Genomic DNA, 24264 nt, shown 5'->3' with positions numbered 1-24264 from the left:
CCCTTCACAATTGTCCTGGGAAATCCCTGCACCAAGAGGTCTAGAACCCACCCCTGCTGCCACAGACCCAGGTGCCCTGTGGGTTGCTTGTGGATGGCTAGAGTGGTGGCCCTTTCCAACCCCGGTGTAACAGACCTTTCCCACAGATCTTCCAAGTTGTCAGGGGTTGAAAAATTGTTTCACTAAGTGGGTTCCACCACTCTAGAATTTGGCTAGAGTCAGTATTTAAAGACATTGGGAGTAGTCTGGGGGAGAGCCTCTGGGATTTCCTACCTTCACTCTACCATTTTGTCTTCACCAGCATAACACTTTTGAGAAGGGTCAGGGTAAAAGAAGAGAGAGAGAGAAATTAGAATAAACTGGAATGGGAGGAATAAGATGGAGGGAAATACAGTTAGGAATTTTAACTGTGAAAAAAAAATTTGAAGCAAGTTTGTCTGATAAAGGCCCCATTTCTCAAACATAGAGCATGGAGTCAAATTTATAAAAATAAGAGGCTTCCCCCAATAGATAAAGGATCAAAAGATAACATTTTCAGATGAGGTTATCAATACTATCTATAGTCATATTAAAAAAAATGTTCTAACTCATTATAGATTGAAGACATGCAAATTGAAACAATTCTGAGGTACTACCTTATAACTATTAGATTGGCTAATAGAACAGAAAAGGAAAATGAAAAATATTGAAGGGAATGTTGGGAAAATGAAACATTAATGCGCTGTTGCTGGAGTTGTGAACTGATTCAGTCATTCTGTAGAGCAATTTGGAACTATGCTCAAAGGATTATAAAACCATGCATATCCTTTGAACTAGTAATGTCACTACTAGATCAGTATTCCAAAAGAAATGAAGGAAAAGAAAGGAAAAGGACCTATATGTACAAAGATATTTATAGCAGCTCTTTTCTGGTGGTGAGGAATTGGAAATTGGGGGGATGCCCATTAGTTGGGGAATGGCTGAACAAATTGTGGTATGTGATTATGATGGAATACTATTCAGCCATAAGAAAGGTTGCTCTCAGAAAAATTTGGAAAGACATGAGTTGAAGCAAAGTGAAATATACCATGGTCAAAGTAATAGCAATATTGTAGAATGATCAGCTATGTTATGCTGTGACCCAAGACAACTCTGAAGGACTTACGATAAAGAATGCTATCCATTACCAGAGAGAGAAATGATGGTATCTGAATACAGATTTCCACATACTTTTACTTTTCTTCAGATTTCTTTTCCCTTTTGGGGGGGGGGTCTATTTTTTCTTTCACAGCATGATTAATATAGATATGCCTTGCATGACTACACATGTATAACCTGTATCAAATTGATTCCTTTCTTAAAGAGAGTTGGGAGGTTAGGAGGGAGCAAGAGAATTTGGAACTCAAAGTTTTAAAATCAAATGTTAAAAATTGCTTTTACATGTAACTGGGGGGAAATAAGACACTAAATAAATAATTTTTTAAAAAAATTAATCTCTCATATCTTGACCAAAAGGGAAGAAGGAGGTGTGTTTCACCATCTGTATATACCCCAGGGCCAAGACTGTTCATTACAATTATTCGCAGTTTGGCTTACTCATTGGTTTGTTTGTTTTTTCCCCATTTACTTTAGTGCATCATTTTCCTGGTTCTGCTCATTTCATTTTTCATATAAGTTCAAAAAAGTCTTCTCATATTTCTCTCTTTTCTTCCTATTCATCTTTTCTTGTGGTCCAGCAGTACTGCATTTTGTCCATCCCTCAACTGATGGGAATTCACTCTACTTTGAGTATTATTTTTTACCAGAAAAAAAAAAAACTTGATCTCTATGTGACCTTTGTTTTTGTCTTTGATATCCTGAGGCTCTATGCCCAATAATAGAATGGCTTCATCACCTAATTCTAAATTGTTTTCAAGAAGAGTTGGATTATTCCAATATTAGTGTGCCATACTGCCCCAGTACCACTAAAATTGAAAATTCCCATCTTTTATGAGAAAGAAGTGAAACATTCATTATTATAATGTGCATTTATATAATTATTGATTTAAAGCATGTATTTATTTGTTGATAGCTTACAACTCTTTTCTTAAAAACTATCATTTGGGGAAGTGACTTACCCAAAGTCATGGTGGAATGCTGGTAAATGTGTAAGAGCCAATTCTAAAACAAATGTATGCACTGCATATTTTTAAATTTTAATCTCTGTGATTAACATTTTCTTGATCACTTTCTTAAATCTAGAAAATCAACAATAAATAACTGATTTATAGCATTTATCAATTTCTAAGTTGTGAATACTCACACAGAAAATTTAATAATCAGTTCTTGAAACCAGTTCCAGCTGGCTCCAGCACACCCCAGGACAGAGTTAAAAGTTGACAAGTCTGAGATTCTCACCTAAGTCTTCTGACTTAAAATCCAATATTCTTTCCACTATACTAGATTAAATTCCAGAGGGATAGGAGAGATTTCCAAGTTCATGGATTTATTGGTTTGTTGGGCAGACACCATGGTAGATAGAGGATTGAATTAGAATCAGAAAGAGCTGAGTTCACATCTTGGTTCAGTCTTACTAAGCTGTGCGATCCTGGATAAGTTACTTATTCTTTATCAGTACCAATTTCTTTATAAAATAGAGATAAAAGGAACAGTATTCATTTTCAGGTTTGTTAATGAAGATCAAATGAGATAATGCACATATATTTATAAAGACATATAGAAAGAACTTTATAAACCTTAAAGCATTATAGAAAAGTTACCTATAGTTGTTGTTGTTGTTATGATGATGATGATGATGGTAACAATAATAACAGTGATGTTGAAGGCAATCAGGAGGGGCAAACATGTCCTATAACCATAATGGCATATTTAAAACTTTGGGGAGACTGAGTCATAGAAATGGTCAGTTATGTGTGCTAGAAGCAAGAGTTGCCATATAGAAACTAGTTTTTCTTCAAAAAGTATTGAAACTAAGGGGGCAGAGCCAGGATGGCAGTGTGAAGGCAGCATTTCCCAGGAACTCCTTACCCCCCAAATTCCAAAAACCAACAAATGATGACTCTAGCCAAAATTTAGAGGGGCAGAACCCACAGAAAGACTGAGTGATACATTTTCCCAGTCCAAGATAACTTAGAAGTTCCACAGGAAAGGTGTATTTCACCAGGACCAGGGGTTGGGAAAAAAGCCGTAACTGCAGCTCAGCACAGCCCAGCCCAGCCCAGAGATCACTGGCAATAGCTTGAAGGGGTGGTAAGAGAACTCTGCTACACCAGAATGAGTGTGGAGTGAGGAGCACTGGCGGCAGAATCTGCAGCAAGAATCCGGAGAAAGCAGCCTGCATCCCCAGAGACAGTAAGGGGTCAGGGAAGACTGCAGAGATTTCTCTGCTCTCCCTTGGGGTAGGACTCTGCTGCTAGCCTACACTCAGATCCAGGTTGCAGTATGGGCTTCCATACTAAGATAGCAGGATCCTCCTTATAGCTCCAGAGCTGAGAAGTGGGGGGGGGGGGGGGATCTACATATCAAAGCACAAGCAAGAGAGCATAAGACCTTGGAGGAATAAAGGTCCCAATGGGGTGTCCCCCCCCCAAAAAAAAACCCAAAGCCTTGGAAGTGCTGTCTTGGGCTACAGAAATGAGTAAACAACAGAAAAAGAAGAATCTGACCATAGAGAATTACTTTAGTCCCATGGAAGATCAAAACACATATTCAGATGATGACAAAATAGAATCTTCCATATCCAAAACCTCCAAGAGAAATAGAAGCTCAGACTATGGATGAGCTCAAAAAAGACTTTGAAAAGCAATTAAGGGAGATGTAGGAAAAATTAGGAGGAGAAATGAGAGCAACACAGAAAAATCATGAAAACAATATCAATAGTTTGGTGAAAGATATATAAAAAAATACTGAAGAAAATAATGTTAAAAACCAGTTTAGGCCTAATGGGAAAAAAGCAAAACAAAAGGCAAATGAGGAGAATGCCTTAAAAAGCAGAATTGGCCAGCTGGAAAAGGAGATAAAAAAGCTCTTTGAAGAAAATAACTCCTTCAAATGTAGAATGGAACTAAAGGAAGCTGACTCTGCAAAAAATCAGGAAGAAATAAAACTTTTCCAAAAAAGCCAAAAATTAGAAGAACATGTGAAACATCTCATTGGAAAAACAACCAACCTCAAAAACAGATCCAGAAGAAATAATTTAAAAATTATTGGGCTATCTGAAAGTCACAATCAGGAAAAAAGCCTAGACTTCATTTTTCAAGAAATAATACAGCAAGATTTTCCTGAGATCCTAGAAGCATAGAGTAAAATAGAAATTGAGAGAATTCACCATTCACCTCCTGAAAGAGATCCCAAAAGAAAAGGAATATTATAGCCAAATTCCAAAAACTCCCAAATCAAAGAGAAAATTCCAAAAGCCACCAGAGGTAAACTATTATACAGGATCTGGCAGCATCTACATTAAGGGCTCAAAGGTATTGGAATATGATATTCCAGAAGGCAAAAGATCTTGGTTTACAACCCAGAATCAACTACCCAGCAAAAGTGAACATCCTCTTTCAGGAGGAAAAGATGGACTTTCAATGAAACAGGGGACTTTCAAACTTTCCTAATAAGATGACCAGAGCTGAACAGAAAGTTTGATCTCCAAGTACAGGACTCTGGTGAACCATAGAGGGAGTGGAAGAGAGGGACTAACTATGAAGAACTTAATGATATTGAACTGTTTGTATTCCTGCACAGGAATAAGATATTGATAACTCATATGAACTTTCTCATTTATAAGAGTTGTTAGAAGGAGCATATAGAGACAGGACATAGGAAGGAGCAGAATATGATGGTATAATATAGTAAAAAGATGGAGTCAATGGGTGATAAAGGAAAGTACTGGGAGGAAGGAAAAGGAGATGAAGAAGCAGGTAAGAAATTTCACATAAGAGTCAAGAAAAAGCTTTTTCAATGGAGTGGAAAGGGGGAAGGCAAGGGGGGGGATGAGTGAGACTTCATTCTCATAAGAAATGGCTCAGAGAGAATATAATATACACACTTAATAGGGTGAGGAAATCTATCTTACCCTAGAGAAAAATAAGAAGAAAGGGGCAGCATAAGGGGGAATAGGAGGAGGGAAGGGGGGAATAGGTGATAGAAGAGAAGGAAGATCAAGGGAGAGGGTACTCAGATTCAACACACTTTTAGACAGGGCCAGGATAAAAGGAGAGAGAGAATAGAATAAAAGAGAATGGTGGCAGCTAGGTGGCGTAGTGGATAAAGCACTGGCCTTGGAGTCAGGAGTACCTGGGTTCAAATCCGGTCTCAGACACTTAATAATTACCTAGCTGTGTGGCCTTGGGCAAGCCACTTAACCACGTTTGCCTTGCAAAAAAAAAAAAAAAAAAAGAATGGGGAGAAATAGAGTGGAGGTACAGCTAGTAATAGCAACTGTGGAAAAAAATATTGAAGCAACTTCTCTGGTGGACTTATGATAAAGAAAGCAACTCACCTCAGAGAGAGAGCCATCGGAATCTGAACTAAGACTGAAGGACATTTTTTTAATTTTTTTTTCTTTCTTTCTCTCTATTCTTGAGGTTTCTCATCTTCTTGGGGGGAGGGAAGTTTGTTTACTCTTATTTTTATTCTTATAACACATTCAATTTACATCAATGTATAGCATGGAACCAATGTAAAAACTATCAGACAGTCTTCTCAGGGGGAGGGAAAGGGGGGAAATTGTAAAATTAAAAACCTTACAAAAAATGGTAGGTACATATTGGAAATAATTGGAAAACAAATAAAATGTTAACAAAAAAAAATTTTTTTAAAGGGACCATGGAAACAGGAAAAAAAGTATTGAAACTGTCTCTCAATCCAATGGTGTACCTTCCAAAATCCTAATTACAAAGGCCAACCCCTGAAGAGGCTGAAGTTTTTTTTCCAGCATGGCCAATGCAGGGGAAACATTGCTCTACTAAATCAATGCTGTATCTTTGCTAAGGGTTCTTACCTGACAAGACTAAGTATTTCCTTTTGCTAACTGCTAGATAATCTTTCAGTGTCTCTTTTCATTCCAATTTCAAACTGACCTGAATCCTCTAGTCTACATCAGTATTTTATTATTCAGTGATCCTGTGGACCATAGTACACCAATACTTGGGTGGGGGGTTGGGGGGGCAAAAATACTGGAGTAGTTTGCCATTTCCTTTTCCTTCACCTGAAGATTAAGGCAAAGGTTAAGTGACTTGCCCAGGATCACACAGCTAGTAATATCTAAGGCCAATTTGAACTGGTCTTCCTGATTCTCCCCATCCAAAGTTCTCAACACTGAGTTACCTACTGCCTCTCTGTCAGTACTACCTCAATCCAAATGGCTATCATGCTTTATGAAATGGCATGGATGACCCCATTCTAAATCTGCTTGTGACCACTTTCCTACTGCAGCCCATTGGATCTGAATGCTCAGTGGAAATCCTGGCAACACTCCATCCTAGCCCTTTGGTTTCTGCTGTCCCAGAACTTAATATGGGCCATGATGCCTAAGCATTAGCACATGGCAGCCCCTTCCTGAGTGAGTAGGACATGACAATGTCACTCTGGGTAAAAGAGTCATTGTGAGTTGCACCCTGCAGTGCCTTTAAGCAATGGGACCATCAGAGGTCTACATTTGGATAAAACCAGTCCAAGTTCTTGATGTCCTTAGTAGACAGATGTCCCAGGAATTGTCTCATGACAGAAATTGTTCCAGAGTCTAAGGGACCAGAATGTTATTGTAGGAAAATTGGGAAATCTAGGGACGACTAGGTGGCGCAGTGGATAAAGCACAGGCCCTGGAGTCAGGAGTACCTGGGTTCAAATCCGATCTCAGACACTTAATAATTACCTAGCTGTGTGTCCTTGGGCAAGCCACTTAACCCTATTTGCCTTGCAAAAACCTTAAAAGAAAAAAAGAAAGAAAAAAGAAAATTGGGAAATCTTAATCCTTCTTCTGTGAATGACCAATCAACAGGTATTTATTAGGTTTGTCTCCTCTCAGCCTAACAATATGCTAAGCAAAGAATCCAGAAAACAGGGGACATAAAGAAAGAGGAAAACTGGCCAAAAAAAAAAACTATGCCTCATATGCATACAAGACAGTATGTACATGGTCAGTGGGAGAGCCAGAGGTGGACAGAAAGCACAGAAAGGGCTTCTGTCCTTCATTCACACATACCCTGCTCAAGTTTTATGTTGCCCTTTTGTGAAATCGCCTTTCCCCCCTCTTCACAAATGCCTTGGATATTCATTTTAGCAATCTTTTTTTACAAGGTTTTAAGTTTTAAAGTTTTCGCCTTCCCTCCCCTAACAGAAAGCAATCTAATATAGCTTCTACATGTGCAATTATGCTAAACATAGATCCATATTTATCATGTTTTGAAAGAAGAATCAAATCCAAATGGAAGAAAAAAATTAGAGAAAAGTGACGTAATACATAAAACAAGTTTTAAAAATTGAAGATGGGGGTGGCTAGGTGGCATAGTGGATAAAGCACTGGCCCTAGAGTCAGGAGTATCTGGGTTCAAATCCAGTCTCAGACACTTAATAATTACCTAGCTGTGTGGCCTTGGGCAAGCCACTTAACCCTGTTTGCCTTGCAAAAACCTAAAAAAAAAACTGAAGACAGTAAACTTTGGTCTTCATGTGGATGGCATTTTCCATCACAAGTCTTCTAGAATTGTTTGTGATTATTATGTTACTGATATGAACAAGTCCATCATAATTGATTATCATCCAGTATTGCTATTAGAGTGTACACTTCTAGTTCTTCTCATTTCACTCAGCAGCAGTTCATTTAAGTCTTTCCAGGCTTTTCTGAAGTTCCATCCTCATGATTTCTTATAGAACAATAGTATTCCATTGGATATTCATTTTAAAGAAACCATCTATAAAGAAGTGGCAAACAAAGGGATTTGACAAGAGTCCTGAACTAAGAAAAGATAGGAATCCAGGTCGGCAGTTTTTGCCCTAAAGGGGCTCACAATCTGAATGGGAAGAAAGAAAGAATACATAGCAAACAAAAAGAACAAGAAATAAACCGAGAACTACTGACTGTGTGTGGAGCCAGAGATCATAGAGCAGGAGCATCACAGTAGATTGGATTAATCATAGAATTTAAGAGTTGAAAAGAACCATCTTTTTTTTTATAGACCATCTACTTCAACCCTCTCTCATTTAATGTATGGGGAAGCTGGGGCCCAGAGATGTTGAACAATTTACCCAGTCACACAGCTCACAGTCAGAAGAGACTTCATGTTAGAAATGAGACTAAACTTGTCATTCTCAAAGAAGTCCATGACAACAGGGAGGAGAGGTGATGCTATGGCATGCATGTGAATTGGATTGGGGGGGGGGGAGCTGTGCCAAGTTATCAACCTCATGTTTTCCTCCAGAGCCATCTGGGTCCAGCAGTCAGATATTGATCAGGAGGACTTGAGATGATCCTGGATTCAAGGCAGTTGGGGTTAAGTGACTTGTGGAAGGTCACACAGCCTAGTAAGTGTCAAGTCAAGTGTCTGAGATCAAATTTGAACTCAGGTCTTCCTGACTCCAGGGCTGGTTTTCTATCCACCACCTAACTGCCCCTTGTTTAAAAGGATTCTAAGAAGAGTGGTCTAGACCTCTTAGAAGCAAGATGCCATATACCTTCTGCTCCAGAAGTCTCAGGTGGAGGCTGGCTCATCAGCCTGAGAAGAAGAGTAAATTTGTTCTTTGGAGGGTAGAGCACCTCCAAAGCATATTGGAAATGGGAGGACCAGAGAACAGGACATAGGCCTAAGCCACAGCTGGATTGGAAGGAGCAGATAGAATAAAGTTCCCCATGAGGGAACTAACAATAGTCTGTTACCCTCAACCTAGAGGATTCTCTCAGGGATCCCAAACCAGGAGCACCAGGTTTGCCCTTTTGAGCCCTAAAGGACCTCACACTGAGCCTCCAGCCAGAGATGGGAGTCATCTGGCCACAGCAGTGGGAGGTGGAAAGCCCAGCTGTGCTCCTGTCCATCCCTGCTTCTGACCGAGGCTCAGGGGTTTCTCCATCCCCTAGGGATTGCAGGGGAAAGGGAAGGGGGAGCAGAGGAAAACATTGGGGAAGTGGGGCAGCTGGGATACTCTACTCTGTGGGTGGTCAGAGGTTCCTTTTCTGTGATAGCCACACCAGCAGCCAGTCCTGGAGGTTTGAGTGGGGGAGGGTTGCTGTGTTGCAATCTAGGAGCTCAGCAGCTGGAAGGGAAGTCAAGCCGAGGACTAATAATATAGGGCCCAAGACTGCACTGGCAGGGTAGGGCATGGAGACCAGCAAGCAGGAAGGTGATGCAATCATTGACTAATTATAGGAGCTTCACTAGACAGGTTAATGTGTGTTGAAGGGATTCTGGGGATCTAGGAGTGACCCCCCCTCAGCTACCTCCTTCCCCCCTTCCCTTCAAGGTCTTCTATCATTGTGGTACAAAGGAAAGAGCACTGGTTTTAGAATCAGAGGGCATGGTTTGACATCCTGCCCCTGACACTGACTCCCTGAATGACCTTGGGCAAATCCCTTGACTTCCCTGGGCCTCTGTAAAATGAAGTTCAACTAGGTAGCCTCTGAGGTGCTTTCCAACTCTGGTTCTGAGGTTATGATCATTACATGAGAATAGAGACTACCCCCAGCACTTTCTCTTTTCTGACCTTTCTCTTCAGAATCAAGATTCCCCAACCTGTACAAAACGTATAGAGGAAAATGACTTTTGTCATAGGGTCTAGACTTTATATTGTCTCTGATAGTATGGGTTGCACTGAGCTAGCCATATTCTCTTACCATCTCTTGTGACCAACAGCAGGTATGCCAGGTAATTTGGTATAGTATAAATGCAGCCTGGAACCAAGAACAGAAATGTACTTACCTGGCCTGAACCCGAATAGGAGTAGAACCTGTGATCCTGAACTCATTTGTACCACACTCTTAACCAAAAGAATAATTGGTGCCACTAACTCTCAAGCTATTTAGAGTGCCTGGCTCAAGACTAGCCTGGAGGCAGAAAAGCACCTAATCATTTTCCTTATCTCTTTGCCCTTAAAGGGCACAATTAAAAGTCTTTCTGAATGGTTGAAACCCAGAACAACTCAGAACACAAGGGAGTTCCCAACCTTTTGACAAATAGTGCTGTCCAAAGATTAAATGAATACCTTGGCGGTTAAATTCCCTGTTGCTAGAGGTCTTCAAGATAAGAGCCTGGATGCTATAGAGATTTTCTTTTTTTTTTTTTTGCTCAGGAAGGGGTTTATCTAGATCATAGGGTAAAACTAAGAGCATTTGAATGAAAGTTACAAAGAGGCCATTGAGGTTTGAATTAGGAAAAATTTTCTAGAATTGTCCAAAGGTAGAATGGCTTCCTCGAGAGGTGGTGAGTCCCTTCTCCACTCCCCAACTGTCCCATTTGTTGGGTCTGTTAAGTTGGGTATTCTTTTCAGATGTGAATCCCTTTCCCTTAAAAAACTATGCTTTAGGGGGCAGCTAGGTGGCACAGTGGATAGAGCACGGGCCCTAGAGTCAAGAGTACCTGAGTTCAAATGCGACCTCAGATACTTAGTAGTTACCTAGCTGTGTGGCCTTGGGTAAGCCACTTAACCCCATTGCCTAGCAAAAACTAAAAAAAAACAAAACAAAACTATGCTTTAGAGCTCAAAGGGCTGGAAGTCATCTATTGGAATCTACTTATTTTACATCATTTCCTGAGGCTGAGGGAAAAATCACTTGCCCAAGATCATGTAGCTAGTACATGGCAGAGTATGGAATCTAAACCCAGGTCTCCTGATTCCAGACTGAGTGATCTCTCCATGACACCCTGAAGTCCTTTCTAACTCAGAGACTATGATTCATTCATCAAAACTCCCTGTTTTATGAATAAGATAAATGAGGCCCAGGGTGAAATGACATGTCTGTAGTCACATAATAAGTCATTTATAGGCTTATACATGGTGGAGACAAATTCCAAAACCCAGGTCTTGTCACTCCTATTCCAATGTCTGGTTTTGGTTTTTGTCCCATTCTCCACACTGATTCTATGAAATATTTGTAGTTCAAGGTTTATCAGTTCTATTAAATTGAGCTAGGCCTTGGTGGGACCAAGAATATTTAAGAAAGAAGAGTGAGTGACAGCTAAGAGAATATCAGAAAGTCTGAGCCACCATGCTGCAAGTCAAAAGAAGGCTTGCCAGGGCTCCAAAGAGATCAGGATTTCCCTGACCCCTCCCTGTATGTTCATGATTCTCTAGGGGCTGTTCCCCACCCCAATGACGTATATACCCCTCTCCCTCCACCCCAAGCTGTCCTCAAGTCTGACATGTATGTGATGTCAATGCCTGCTTCGTGTGTTCTGTTATCACTTTGCTGTTTTCCTTCTGTCATCTGCGAATCCCTTGGAGCCCCCTTATGTTGTCCATTTCTCTCTAAAGCATTCAGTCCAAAATCACACATAGAAAGTACATCAAGGCTTTTGAAGAGGAGGAAGTTGATCCAGGCCTTGAGTTTCTGTTTCTAGGCATCCCTTAATGTTGATTACAAAGTTCAATACAATTACAAAAAGGAAAACTCCTAGAGGAGGGGAAGGGGTCCAGGAGAAGTAAGCAAAGAGACCAGGGATTTACTCCATATTCAGAACTGAGTTCCTTTTTTTTTTTCCTCTTATACCCCATTTTCTAAGAGAGTCATTAGGAGGTTCTGGGAAAGGGGTCTCTCATGCAGTTCTTACTGAGGTATGTATGTCTCTCTGGCATGTCTGTCCTCCCCATCTGAGGGAAGAGAGGAGTAATGACATGAATGAATCTCTGAAAACTCTACTCTATACCCTTCTCTGCTGGGGTTGTGTCCCACTTGTCTAGAAGTATTTTCTGTCTTTCTGTCTACTGTGGTCACTACCATCAGCAGCAGCTGCAACAATAACACCAAGTTATACAACCCAGAGTTGGAAGGAACCTTTAAGATCAATTAATTCATTTATTTCATTTTGTATATGAAGAAGCCAAGTGATTTATCCAAAGTGACACAGGTAAGTTACAAGCTCATAATTTATGTTGTGATTTTTAGGGATTGCCAAAGCATTCTCCATACCTTTTCTCACTCATTCCTCCAAACTCTATAAAGTAGGTATGATCATTATCCCCATCTTACTGATGAGGAAACTAAGGCTCACAAGAGAAACAGAGACAGAATTCAAACCTAGGTCTAACTCCAAGTCCAGTGCTCTATCCACTCATCACATTGTCATATCCCAAGGTTTATGAAACCAACTCTGTAAGTGGGTGGAGTTCTGCACAGAACAAGATTGCCACAAGAACCCTGAGCCCCAGGAGAGACTGAGGAGAGATTACCAGACCAGGTTGAGGCAAACACATAGACAGAGACAGTCACAAAGCAGACAATTAATGAACTCCAAATTTATACTATTAATAAACAGGAAATAAATAGATAAGATTAAATATTTACATTATGTATGGGCTAAAGGGTAAGTATATTATTCAGAGTGTGGTGAGGGTAGGAGTGGAGTAAACTAGGGAAGTTTAAATGTTAAAACAGCATGGAATTGGGGTCTTTAGAAGTTTCTGCTTTAACCAAGGGCTTTCAGAAACACAGAAGCAGGAAAAAGGGGGAAACCCCTTAGAGGCAGAGGGTAGTTTTCTCAAGTTCCACTCACCCCTTTGTTTATCCTAAGAGACTGGAATAAAACATAATCAAATTATGACTCCTTATTCTAACATGAAAATAGCTACATTCATTGGGAAAGGCAGGGAGCCTGGAAAAGGGGAAACAAGTTGTTTTCCAACCCTCTGTTTGTTTGTCTTACTCTCCAGATCCCTCTGTCCCCAAGCCCTTTCCCTCCCTTTCGCCTTCCCCTCTTTTGGCCTCTCTCTGCCTCTCTTCCCTGACGCTAGTTCCCTTCTCCATCACAGGCTCTGCAGGCTAGCCAACCATTCTCCTTTTAAGGTTCCTGTCTCTTTGAGGATCAGATCCTCCCTGCCTAGATTGGAGTGTCCAGGTCCCATTGTTATTTGACCCCACTGCAACAAAGTTTTTCCAACCCTCCTCCTTTTCCCCAGTCAGCAAAAAAGGTTTACAAAAAAAAAAAAAAAAGCACAAGTTCTAGGAATCAAGGCACCCACCTCTAAACCTGAATTAGCCCTCAATCATATCCCCCTGATTCGATGTGAATGACCCTGATCAAGTCACTAAAATTGCTCTGGATCTTGGTGTCCTGAAGCTTGAATGTTGAAATCTTCACCCTTGTCCCTCCCTACCTCCCAAGAATGGCCTGGAAATGAAATGAGATCATTTTGGTCAGTGTTCTTTGAGTTCTTTGAAGGAAGGAAAAGAAAGAAATATAACAGAACTTCCAAGTTCATGCTTCACATTTCCCCTACAATCCACTCCTGAGGTAGAATGCTATCCACCACATCCTGAACTCACAGAGCAATTCTAGACATCAGTGTGAGGCTCACAATTGAAGGCTTCCGAAAGCCTCCTTCTGGGAGGGATCATCAAATCACTGACTCTCAGGTAAAGAATTTAGGTCACCTAATCCAACCATTGGGTTTTGAATACTAGTTTTGTCACTTAATAGCTGTGGGCCTTGAACAAAACTGGGTCTCAGTTTCCTCAACTGTAAAATGAGGTGGTTGGATCAGATGGTCTCTGGGATCCCTTCCAAGTCTACATCTAAGATAAATGACCATAAGAATCCTCTCTACTACATCTCAGTTAGCTGTTAGTCTAATTCCTCTTGAATTCTTCCAGGAATGGGGAGCACACCATTTCCCAAGCCAGCTTATTCCACTGTTCCCATCACTTTTCAAGAAAGGAACAGAGGAGTCAACGCAAAGAACTTTACTACATTTCCTCTGAGTTGGTTCTCACATTTAGTGGCCAGGGGCGGCCCCTGGTGATAAATGAAGCTGAGAGTTTCCTCAGGGGTTAGAAGGAAACTGTGTTTAAAGAGGGAAACATGGCATTTTTCCAGACATGGAGTTATGACAGAGCATATACACACACACACAAACACATACAATCATGTGGGCATGCCCAACCCACACACAGTCAAATGCTGGGTTGCATTCTTTTCTTATTAATATCCTTGGTAATAAATCACCCTAGGACTTCCAGAATCATAACATACCCAGATCTTATAGAGAAAGGGAAGGAAAATGTGGATTAAAGTTCCCACCCTTGCTAGGTTTCCTGAATTTGAGATGAAGGCCCACCTCTCTCAAAAGATGGCAGGAAAGGGACCAGTGGGCCCCAGGAGAAGAATCCAGTTTATTTCCCTCAATAATGAAATAATGGAGAGGTCCCAGGAGATTCCAGCCTATATTTCTCTCTGATTTCCTACTACATCCCCCCTATTAACGTAGTCACAGAAGGAAGCATATAATTCTTTCCAACCACAGGGGTTAAAAAAAATCACAAAAGTGGAAGGAAGCCTGGCATAATCTAGCCCAATCAATCATTCCATTTTACAGTTGAGCAAATGGAGGCCCAAAGGGGTAAAATGCGTTACCCAACATAATCCCAGGGTGAGTCATAGTCAGGACTGTGGCCCAGATTCTTCAGTCAATCTTCTTTCTTCTACCCTACACTCATGGCTGCAACAGGAAAACAATCCTAAGCAAAAGTCTAATAAGAAGACTTTACTGGAATCACTCACCAATCCCTGAGAATTATTCTTCCTGATTTAGACACATATGAGAGTTCTACTCCATGTGAAATTTCCTGGTGCGCTCCCCAGAAATACTGGGTCCCTAGAGGAGAGCCTCAAGTTCCTCTTCTGGTTCAGCCCACAAGTACAATGATGTCTTTGAGCAGTGTCCCGCTCTTAAACTCAGCTCCTCCTCATAAGGCAGTCCCACCAGGTTACCCCTTGGGGTGTTGGTCACACCCAGAACACAGAGGATATCCAGAAGGAAAAGGTTTCTTGATTCAACTCAAAGAGAGACACACCCCTCTCTAGCCTTTGGAATTTTTATTTCATATAATCATAGTGACAACTAAAAGGAAATTAACCCAGGTCTCTCATTTTATAGTCTTATCCATCTGGAAGAACCCAGAGAGAAGTCAACCCCAAGAACTTTACTCCACTTCTTTCCATTTATCTTGGATTGGCTCCCTCCTCACATGCCTAAATCCTCAAGCCCCCAGTCCCCTCCTTGTCACCTTCTTCATTTCATCTTTTGAGAGTTCCTTATCTCTCCTACTACTCCACCCTTCAAAAATCCTTCTCTATCTTCACTCATACTTTCCTCCCCTTCAGTCTCTGAGGATGAGATGGGCTTTTTTCCTTGCCAAAGCTAATCTAATACTCTACTTATGCCCTAGATTCTGTCTCTTCTTGTCTCCTCTGAAATCCTAATGCATTGACTATTCCACCCTCCCCCCCATCTCTCTCTCTGTCTCTTCCTTTTTTTTTTTGTAAGGCAATGGGGTTAAGTGGCTTACCCGAGGCCACACAACTAGGTAATTATTAAGTGTCTGAGGCCAGATTTGAACTCAGATACTCCTGACTCCAGGGAGTCAGATCAGTTATTCAATTCATAGGTACCTACTATGTATAGATTAATAAATGCTATGTTCTGGGGAGAGATAGAAAATGTAGATAAGATATAGTTATTGACTTTATGGATATAGTACCAGCTAGTAAATGGCCATTCTGTGGCTGACAAATTGCTTTAAATGTTATTTCATTTGATTATCACCTTTTGATTTTGTAACTATAAGGCTGTAAATCCTTGAACAGCAAGATCTCAGTCAAAAGATGAGTTTAATCCCGAAATCCAATGGTTCAAATTTGACCTTAGACACTTAATAGCTACCTAGCTGTGTGACCTCGGGCAAGTCACTTTAACCCCATTGCCTTGCAAAAAAGAAAAAAATAATAATATAGTAGTAAAGTGGACAGCACATTGGAGATGAAGTCAAGTAGATGGATTCAAATTCAGCCTCAAACACTTCTTAGCTGTGTGACCCTGGACAAGTCACTTCATTTGTTTGCCCTTGGTTTATTCATCTGTGAAATGGGAATAATAATAGCACCTATTTTCCAGGGTTGCTGTGAGGATAAAACAGGATAATATTTGTAAAGCCCTTTGCAACCTTAAAGTGCTAGATAAAAGCTAATTAAAATAAGAGTTACACTAAATAACCTCTAAAGTACCTCCGAGCTCTGATACTATTGACCACTCAACTCCACTTGAAAACACTCTCCTCCCTTCTATACTATTTTTTTCTCATCTTCCTCCAGTCTGACTATTCCCTTTCAACCTGTACTGATTTATCTTCTTCCCTCTAGCTCCCTAATTATAGCATCTATAAAGATTATTTCTGGAGGAACATTTCTCTTCCATCTCTATACTATCTCCTCTGATGATCTTACCTTCTTATAAACCTTCTTTTATCAGTTCCATTCAGATGACTTCTAAATCTGTCCATTTATTGCTCTCCAGGGCTTCAGTTCCAGTTCTTTTTTTTTCTTTAGGTTTTTGCAAGGCAAATTGAGTTAAGTGACTTGCCCGAGGCCACACAGCTAGGTAATTATTAAGTGTCTGAGGTTGGATTTGAACTCAGGTATTCCTGATGGGGGAGGGGCTATCCACTACGCCACCTAGATGCCCCTTCAGTTCCAGTTCAGCAACACAGCTCCTTCCTTCCTTTTTCATTCTTCCTTTCCTTCCTTCCTTTCTTTGCCTTCCCTCTGTCCCTCCCCTAAAGAATCTATTATGCCTAACAGATTAAAATGTAATTTTAATTACAGTTGTAATTAAATATAATTGGGAAATATTTAATAAATAAAAGTATAGTAGATCACAGAGAATACAGCAGTTTTTATATTCTATTTAGTGACTTCTGTTTCTATTTGAGTTGAACACCACTAAATTAGTCAGCTTCTGCTGACCTTTCCAACCAGCTATCCTTTAATCTCTTGCTTCTTGATTTCTACCCTCTCAAATCTATTTCCTAATACACAGATCTGACTATTAACTTCCCTCAGTTCTTGTGGTTCCTTCTGGACCAAAGATTTAAAGCTGGAAGGGACCTTAGAAGTCACATAGTTCAACTTTCTCATTTTGTGAATGAACAACTGGGGTCCAAAGAAGCTAATAATTGACTTGGTCAAAAAGGAAGTGAACAGCAAAGCTGAGGTTTGAATTCAGGTCCTCTACATTGAAATCAATACTCTTTTCCATGTTACCATAGTATTTTCTTTATTGTTTATAGGATAAAGTATAAATATAAATTCTTAGTCTAGAATTTAAGATTCTTTTTAATATGACTGCAATCTTTCTAGTATGAGTTCATACTACTTTCTTTCATATGCTCTTTGTTTCAACCAATCTGTAGCTATACAGAGGTATTTGAAAAACTATCATATGAGAGGAAATAAAGTTTTGTTTGTTCCCAAAGGAACTAGTAGAACTAGAAGCAATGGGTAGAAATTAAAAAAGAGACAAATTTAGGCTTGGTGACAGAAAAAAAACAACTTTCTAACAATTAACAAAGGTAGGCAGTTAGGTGGTACAGGGCTTAGATTCAAATTAGGAAGACTTCATGAGTTCAAATCTAACCTCAGAAAGTTACTAGCTTTGAGACCCTGGGCAACTCACATAACTTTGCTGGCCTCAGTTTCTTCATCTGTAAAATGAGCTTGAGGTGGAAATGGCAAGAAAACCCCAAATAGGATCACAAAGAGCCAGATACAACTGAACCAATTAATCAACAAAACAATTATCCATCTGAGGAATGTGCGGCCTTCAGAGCTAATCCATTATAGGTCTTGGAGCAAAAGTTAAAAGACTACTTAATGGATATAGTGACATGGCAGTTCCTTTTAGGATAAAGGCTAAGCTGAAGGTTTTTTTTTCCCCCAACGTTAAAAGCTCAAGATTCTGTAATGTTACATATTTCCCAGCCTGTCCTGAATTATCCCAATTCTATGAATTTGCCCACTCCATCCTCAATGATTAGCATATGCTCCCTCAATATTTCCTCCTCTCCCTTCAAAGCTCAATTCTAGGCTTCCATGGTTCTCCTATACCACAGTGCTTTCAGATTTTTTTATGATATTTTGCTGTCCCTAAAACATGCTAATATCTTTTTTGATACCTATTCTATAAACCCATCAGATCAAAAGTGCCTCAAAGACAAGGATAGTTTTTTCAACTTTGTATCCCAAGAATTTTGCAAATAACACATTTTTTTTTTTGTTTTTAGGGTTTTTTTCAAGGCAAATGGGGTTAAGTGGCCTGCCCAAGGCCAGCTAGATAATTATTAAGTGCCTGAGGTCAGACTCCAACTCAGGAACTCCTGACTTATCCACCCCAATAACACATTTTTGATAAATATTCAATTTAATTTGACAAGTAAACCTAAAGGATTCCTGGTGAAATTCTATAATCATTTAAAAGATGGTTAGTGAATATCTAGAAAAGGAAACAATCCAGGATCACATAGAGTGATCTTATTTGACAAGAACAGCTTATGACACAATGACAACATTATAAAGAAAAAAAACTTCAAGAGAATTTAGAATTCTAATGCAATGACCAACAGCAATTCCAGAGGACTGATGACAAAGCATGTTACCTATCTCCTAGTAAAGAGGAATTGGACCAAATGAGAAAAATGAAACATATACTTTTGGACATACCAGTGTGGGAATATTTTTCTTAACTATGCAAACTTATTGGACAAGTCTTATCTTTCTTTTACTTTTTAATGGGGAGAGGAGGCCTAAGGAAAGAACAGTCATAAACAAAAAGGAAAAAAATAAAAAGTCATTGACAATTTTTTAATCCATAGAAGAGACCAGAGAAAAGGTTAGAAAAAATCACAAACAAGTGAGATAAATTTGAAAGTTAGAGGTTGAATGAGTAGTCATCAGTGGTTCAAGGGGAAGAGGAGGAGGATATATGTGCCATATACTATGCTAAGCACATTTGGCAAATATTTTATTTGATCCTCAAAATCACCCTGTGAAGTGGGTGTTTTTTCCCTTATTTTACAGAGGAAATTGAGGCAATTTTGAACTCAGGTCTTCTGGACTCCGGGTGCTCAATCTACCTTACCTCCAAGTTGTCCCAGGGATCTGAGTTTGGTGCTGTTTTGAATAAAAGCATATAGATGGTAGAGTTATCAAGTTTATAAAGAACACAAAGCTGGGAGTTCTGGGAAATTCTTCTCCAGGTTTATACCTGTTCTAAAATGCATGATCTGGAGTTTTGAGAAGGTAGGTTCACTGAGAGTCCAAAGTAGAACTTGAACCCAGTTCTTACTGACCCAGCTCTCTACTCTACACTCCTCTTAATAACAAGACTATGTAGTATGTAGTTAATACTTAATTGAATAATTGGAAAAAAATTGAAAAAATATACTCTAAAATATGCCTTTTAGTTCTCTGTAAATGCATTTGACTCCCAAAGGCTTTGAACTTGGGAATTCTTAGGACAGAACATCTATTGTCTGACTGGCTATCTGGGATACTTACTTTAGCATTATTCTACCAAATGGTACATTACTGTAAGTTCAAAGAGCTAACACTCCTTTATTTGTTCCTAACCTACTCCCTGATATTTGGACTCTGGGGGGCAATGATATCTGGGAAGTTTTTAGGCTTGAAAGGACTTCAAGGTCATTCAAGTCCATCTTCCCTTTCTTACCCTCCTCATCTATCCCCAGACATGAGAACAGATTTCTCCTCTATGTTGACTATAGTGACTAGGGATTGTTTGGGTTTTGAGGGAAAACGATCTCTTAGCAGGATTATATTGATCCCCTCCATACTCTTTGCAATGAATCTGAGTCTAACAAAATGTGGTAAGCACTGGAGTGCACTGTGGTATATCTTAACTAAGTGTTCCCATGACGTACATAGGACAGTCTTCCCTCTCCTCTTCATCAGTGCTATTTAATGCCAGAGAATAACAGCAATGATCATAACTCAAACATATAGCTCACTAAGGCTTATAAATCTTAAGAAATCTTAAGGTAGTTACTACCCATATCACTATCTCCATTTCCTAAATATGGAGGTCAGATGCCCAGAATCAGGTAGCTGTAACATGCCACCTCTGTCTCTCCCACCTAAGGGAGACTCATTAGTGTTTCCTAGGACTTCACTCTTTAGGCCTAACTTGGTGGAGGGTAGAGAGACGAGGGTGGGCATAGGAAAGGGACCCTCCAGGTCTTTTATGCTCACCTCCCTGTTTCATAGCTCTCTACCTTTCTGTCTTTCAGGCCTTTCATTGACATGGAAGTGAGTATGTTTGAGTTTTCTATCAGTCAACAAGTATTTATGAAGTACCTATGCTATACCAGCACTGTTTAGACAAAATGACTCTGATTTCTCCAATTCTCATTTTCTATAATTCTTAGAATTATCTAGCCTCCCTGACCCAAATTTAAGAATCATATATTTTATGGGGTGATTATTCATCTTATAAAAGGATTCATTATGGGAGGTACTCTGGTGGTTTATTTGTTTACAAATTTTATAAAAGGTACTTGACAGAGGAAGCTTGAAGTAAGGACAGAATTTGAGTGAAAGTATTAGGCACCTCTGGACACTGAAGAAAAGAATGAAAGCTAAAACATCTTTGAAGTGACCTTATGACATATGGAAAAGATAATTAAATTTATAAACTGACATTGCCAATAATTCAATTTATAAATTCTTCTATTGACATCATTTTTTTTTTCTTTTTCTTTTTTCAGGAAGAAGGGACACCTGCATGTTGCAGTCTTTTAATCAAGCAGAGCAAAGTCCATTCCAGGATTCTGTCTGGAAGTTCCCAGCCCAGGCAGGGAATGGTCCCTTTGGGTGGTGCTTTAAGTTTATGAGGTCGTGGGAAACCAAGGTGAGGCTAGCAAGCCAGTGGTGTGCAGTGATGCGAGGAGGACTCTGGCAATCAGGGAGAGCCCCTCCCCACCAGCCTTCAAGCTGCAGTCCCTCCTCACTCATCAGTGTGGCTACTGTCCTTTCCTGGGAGGGGAGCAAAGAGGGAAGGGTATGAAAATGAAACCAGACCCCTCTTAGAGGCTGTACACTGTTGAAACATTCTGAGCTCCCCAACTGGACAGGATACGCTGGCGTTTGGTTATTAAGGTTGACCAGCAGGGAGTTGGTAGGGAAACCGCATTAATTGGGAGGAAAGCAAACATCAGCAATCACCTCAGCCTGCCAGTCCTTTCCCCTGTTTCTCTCCTATGTCCCCCACCGCAGCCTTAGCTTTCCCCTCCGCTGCTACTCCCTCTCCAGACTGCTTCCCTCACCCTCTACTCAGTCAGTACCTCAACTACCTCCTTCCTGACATCTGTGTGAGCTCTTGGCTCTGACCCTTGGCTTCCTGAGAAGAGAGAGGAAGGTTGGAAGACTATGTCTCTTCACGGCCAACCCTCCTCTCACCCCTCAACTCCAAGTCATAGACTTTGCTAGTTACTGCCTCTGTTCTTGGCTGCTCCTTCGGTCTCAATTGTGGGAACAGCAGCAAGAACAGACAACTTCTGTCCTAAGTTTTAAAACATTCTGAGCAAAAACATCACCTCTGGGCCTATCCCTGTCAGGTTTTTCCCTTATTATAATCATGGAAAGGTTTGATTCGTAATTGTTATCTCCAGAGAATTAGGAGATAGAGAAATTTCAGAACAAGGGGTGGATTAAAGGCTGGTCTCCTTGGGAAAAGGGGTGGAGGGAAAAGGGAGTTGGGCTGCTCATAAGAAGGGGTGGATGAAAGATTTTCTCAGGGAGTGAACCATCATCATCATCATCATCATCATCATCATCATTACCACCACCACATTTATATATAAGTGGCCATAATGAAGGATAAATATGAAAAATTCAAAAAATAAGGGGATTCTTGCATGAAAGGATAATGAGTGCTAAAAGCAGAAACATAATATACACATTATGACTAGGCCCAGTAAGACAAAACTCTGGTCAACTGCAATGGACAAGGTTGCTATTCACTTGTTAAAGGTAAAGCACACAGTCTTTCTTATTTTTTTTTTCAGTTTTATTGAGGACTTTTTGTTTTACTCAATATATTTCTACCACCTCCTAAAATGGACCTCCTCCTTGTAACAAAGAAACACAATTAAGTAAAACAACATCTGGCATTCTTTACAACAGTTTGCACCTATTGCTCTCCCTCCTCCACCTTTCATTATCTATTCTTTTTTTTCAGGTTTTTGCAAGGCAAATGGGGTTAAATGGTTTGCCCAAGGCCACACAGCTAGGTAATTATTAAAAGTCTGAGACCAGATTTGAACCCAGATACTCCTGACTCCAGGGCACCACCTGGCTGCCCCTACAACTAATTATTAAGCATCTGAGGCCATATTTGAATTCAGGACCTCCTGACTCCAGGGCCAGTGCTCTATTCACTATGCCACCTAGCTGCCCCTCATTATCTATTCTTGAGGATCATTTTTGATTATTGTAATTAAGCTGAGTTTGGCTGCCTTTCAGTGTTGTTTTCATATATAACATAGTAGTATTGTAGTAATATAGTAGCATTATGTTCTCCCGATTCTGCTAATTTTATTTTATATTATTACATGTCTACCCAAGTTTCTCTGAACTTCTTATTCATTTCTTGTGGTACAACAATATTCCATTACATTTATGCATCATAATTTGTTCAGTCAGTCATTCATCAATGAACCCCCACTCTGTTTCCATTTTTTGCTCCCATAAAAAGTACTCTAAATATTTGGGTACAAATGAAACCTTTTTTTTCTTTGACCTCATTTCAGTTCAGTGGTATCACTGAATCAAAGAGTATGAAAAGTTTGGTGTCTTTGGAGAGAAATGGTTAAAGTCCTGGAGCCCACATCAAATATTTGCCACCTGTATAATCTTGGACAAGTCCCTTAACCTCTGTGAGTCTTAATTACTACATCATTAAAATGAGGATAACAGCAGTCACTTTACAGAATTGTGGTGAGGATCAAATTAGATAATGTATTAAGCACTCTGTAAAGTTTAAAAGTACCAAATAAATGTGAGCTATTTATCTGTAAGTCCTTCCTTTAATTTAACAAACAGGAAAATACAAAAAGTGTACATTTGTATATATTAGCTACCTGACCCTTAGCAAGTCACTTCTCTCTGCCCCATCTATAAAATGGGGATAATAATACCACCTACCTTACAGGGTTGTAGGAAGATTAATATTTGTTTTACAAGGATCGTGTCATTTAGGATTCACAACAACCCTGAGCGCTAGGTTCCATTATTTACGTTTTATAGAGGAGCAAACCGACATAGACTGAGGTATCCTCAGGGTCAGACAATCGGAACACACTTAAGACCCCTTTTCTGAACTCAGATCTTCCTGACTCTCAAGTCGAGTACTTTTTTGTGCAAGTAATACCACATATAGAGTTCTTTACAAATCTTGGAAGCACTATATAGCTTCTAGTGCTGAAATGGACAGTTGCAATTACTCTTCCAGGCAGTTTTGTCAAACTGACTATAACTGGCGGGTTTGGGGATGTATGTGCAGTGTTCTACACAGCTGGCCTAGATGTAAACAGCTGCTACTGCTCAAGTAATTGCCCAAGTCAAGAGAAAAAGCCCACCGACAGCAACAGTAATTACTTTCTAGAACCTATAAAACTTTTTGACTTTGACTCTCAGATGAGAATTATTCAGACTTCAATATTCTTCTATCTGGTGTTGAATTTTTTTTTTTAGGTCTTTTGCAAGGCAATGGGGTTAAGTGGCTTCCCCAAGGCCACACAGTAGGTCATTAGTAAGTGTCCGAGGTCGCATTTGAACCCGGGTCCTCCTGACTCCAGGGCGGGTGCTCTCTCCACTGCGCCATGTGGCCGCCCACCTCAGTCAAATCATTTTGGAAGAAGACCATGGCATCAGGGCGGTGATGCCAGGACAGCTGAATTTGAGGGAGGGGGCTGTGCTAAGTCACCAGCCTCACTTTCTCCTCCAGGGCCATCTGGGTCCAGATAGGCATCAGGACGGCTGGAGATGGCCCTGGACGCGAGGCAGTCAGGGTTAAGTGACTGGGCCAAGGTCGCATTTGAACTCGGCGCCACCTAGCTGCCCCTCCTTCCCAGACAAAACATTCGGAGATCGGGTAAGCGTGGCTGTGGCCTAACCGGGGGCTGGTGGGCAGTGCCTGGCCCGCCCTAGAAGAGGAACAAGGGCGGGCGCCGCCGGCTTCTGGCCCTGGTCTCCCCACCCCCACCCCAAGCAGCAACCAAGATGGCGGCCCCCA

The 24264-nt window shown here is 40.4% G+C and overlaps 1 long non-coding RNA gene across 3 annotated transcripts in view; it reads right to left on the bottom strand.

Moving 5' to 3' along the window:
* LOC141523671 (uncharacterized) overlaps positions 1 to 14799 on the bottom strand; it is a 126631-nt gene extending 111832 nt beyond the window's left edge. For all 3 annotated transcript variants that reach the window (XR_012478554.1, XR_012478553.1, XR_012478552.1), the window contains exon 1: positions 14682 to 14799. This is a non-coding gene — a long non-coding RNA (uncharacterized LOC141523671). The remainder of the gene's footprint in view (positions 1 to 14681) is intronic.
* Positions 14800 to 24264: the final 9465 nt, after the last annotated feature.

This window comes from Macrotis lagotis, chromosome 5 (assembly GCF_037893015.1).
Source record: "Macrotis lagotis isolate mMagLag1 chromosome 5, bilby.v1.9.chrom.fasta, whole genome shotgun sequence".
NCBI classification, from domain to species: Eukaryota; Metazoa; Chordata; class Mammalia; order Peramelemorphia; family Peramelidae; genus Macrotis; species Macrotis lagotis.
Note: the sequence above shows the minus strand (reverse complement) of the source record. Positions and strands in the feature narration are given on the sequence as shown.